The sequence below is a fragment of the Triticum aestivum genome, chromosome 3D, assembly GCF_018294505.1.
Source record: "Triticum aestivum cultivar Chinese Spring chromosome 3D, IWGSC CS RefSeq v2.1, whole genome shotgun sequence".
NCBI lineage: Eukaryota > Viridiplantae > Streptophyta > Magnoliopsida > Poales > Poaceae > Triticum > Triticum aestivum.
In genome coordinates, this window is record NC_057802.1 from 480,906,635 (window position 1) to 480,909,097 (window position 2,463).

Here is a 2,463-nt window from a genome sequence, read left to right on the forward strand (position 1 = left end):
ATTAATTTCATACATATTGTATATTTTTTGTATACATGTATAAATTTTTTTTATACATATTTAACATTTTTCAATTGTGTGATTAACATTTTTCAAATGATTGATTAACATTGCATATTCTCTGTATACATTTTTCATAGACATGAGAAATATTTTTATACACATTTAAAAACATGAAAAAACATTAAAGAAATCAAGTTGTGGCCTGTGGCCTCCCGCACACTTGGGCTGGCACGGTCTGGCAATCGCCTTCAGGAGAGGCTGCCCTACATCTTGCTATGACCGAGATATAGAAGTGCCCGGCTTGGCGGCTTGAAGCTTCCCGCAATTAGGGTTGGGCCTTCATGCGGTCGGGGCCGGATGGAAGGATTGATGTTTTGTCCGTTCGAGTAACACACACTTGTGCGTTTGAAGATATCAAAAGGTTCGGTAGGAACATTTTGACTGCTCCGTAATTAAACTATGTGCATCCGTATCACAATAAACTAGTCCATATTTAGTACTCCCTCCGGTTCTTTTTTACTTCACATATAAAATTTGTCAGGACTCGTTTGACCGTATTTATATTAAATATATCAACATCCATAATTCTAAAGTTATACAATGTAAAAGTTAAATTCATGATACATCTATGTTGATTTCGTGTTGTGAATGTTGATACTTTTTTTTATAAAGTCGGTCAAACTTTTTGAAGTTTTACTTTAGACGAATCTTATGTATGGAGTAAAAAAGACCAGAAGGAGTAAGATTTTGTAATATACGCCCAGAAAACAGAGGAGAAGGCGCAATTTCTATCGCACGTATTGTTGATGTTTTGGTTGAGTACGGTGGAGCGTTTGTGATTTGGACGCACCCTTTTTTAGGGGACGCGCTTTCTTTCACTAAACTTCGATCAACCGTTGATGAGCCCTAGTATAAAATTATTTAGCATGGAAACATACCGGCTGCAACGAAATTTGTTCTGTATCTCAGCCTTACTTAACCGAGCCATGGCAAGCCGAGCTCTCCCTCTCCTCCAGCTCACTGCCACCCTCTTGGTGGCGCTACTCGCGACGTGCCATGCCGGCAGCATCGCCGTCTACTGGGGCCAGAACGACGGCGAGGCGTCGCTAGCAGAGACGTGCGCCTCTGGGAACTACAAGTTCGTCATCCTCGCTTTTCTCCCAAAGTTCGGCAAGGGCCAAACGCCACAGCTTGACCTTGCCAGCCACTGCGACCCTTCGTCCGGTGGCTGCAGAGGCCAGAGCAAGGACATCAAAATGTGCCAGAGCCGTGGCGTGAAAGTCCTTCTCTCCATCGGCGGCGGCGATGGTAGTTATGGCCTCTCTTCTCCCGGCGACGCACAGCAGGTTGCCTTGTACCTCTGGAACAACTACCTGGGCGGTGCGTCCTCCTCCGGTCCCCTCGGCGACGTCGTGCTGGACGGCATTGACTTTGACATCGAGCAAGGCAGCGCCAAGTTCTGGAACGATCTCGCCACTGACCTAAAGAATTTGGGAAAGAACGGAGGCAATACCGTACTGCTGAGCGCGGCACCGCAGTGCCCGTTCCCGGATGAATGGGACGGCGGTGCGACCAGCACTGGGCTGTTCGACTATGTGTGGGTGCAGTTCTACAACAACGAAGAATGCTAGTTCAGTGCGGGGCGGGGGGCATTCATGGACGCGTGGAAGAAGTGGGAGTCAGTGCCGGCGGGGAAGATCTTCTTGGGGCTTCCGGCCTCCAAGGACGCGGCGGGCACAGGGTTCGTCCCTGCCAGCGAGCTCACTTCACGTGTGCTGCCACTCATCAAGGGCTCTTCAAAGTACGGTGGTGTCATGCTATGGTCCAAGTTCTATGATGACCAAACCGGCTATAGCTCTGCCATCAAGAGCGATGTGTGATAGTTCTCTCTAGTCTATTTCATTTGGTTGAGTTGTTATTATTATGTGTCTTGTATTATGTATCATAGGATCATGTGTTAATTGTTTGAGATGACGTCTGATATTGCCATATGTGAATATATGAATAAAAACACAGTATAGTTTCTTTGAACCAGGTCCCATATTACATCAAATTTTGAACTCCATACTTTTCATCATGCACTACACTGCTTTTGATTCTACAGAAAAGTAAGTGTACAATATTTGGTCAACTGTGGTTCTAGTTCAATATTGGTCAGTTTGAATACCATTCACTGACAATGTGACTTGTCGACATTTTAAGAATAATAACTTTCGCCATCTTGCAACTAGAAGAAATTATATAGATGATGCTAAACTAGGACTAGAGCTAGAACTAGAACTGGAAGAAAGTTATTATTCTTTTTTAAGAATAACAAGTTTTTGGAAAATACTTCCCTGGAATTTTGATACAATTATTCTTGTGCACTTGCACGACGTCAACAAGTCATTTGCATATCTCAAGAGACAAAACATACACTAATATTTTGTGGGACGATGAAGGGAGAACAACCTACCAGAT

At 44.2% G+C, this 2,463-nt stretch overlaps 1 pseudogene; it reads left to right on the plus strand.

Moving 5' to 3' along the window:
- The first annotated feature begins 989 nt into the window (after positions 1-989).
- LOC123075011 (acidic endochitinase SE2-like) lies at positions 990-1,883 on the plus strand (annotated as a pseudogene).
- Positions 1,884-2,463: the final 580 nt, after the last annotated feature.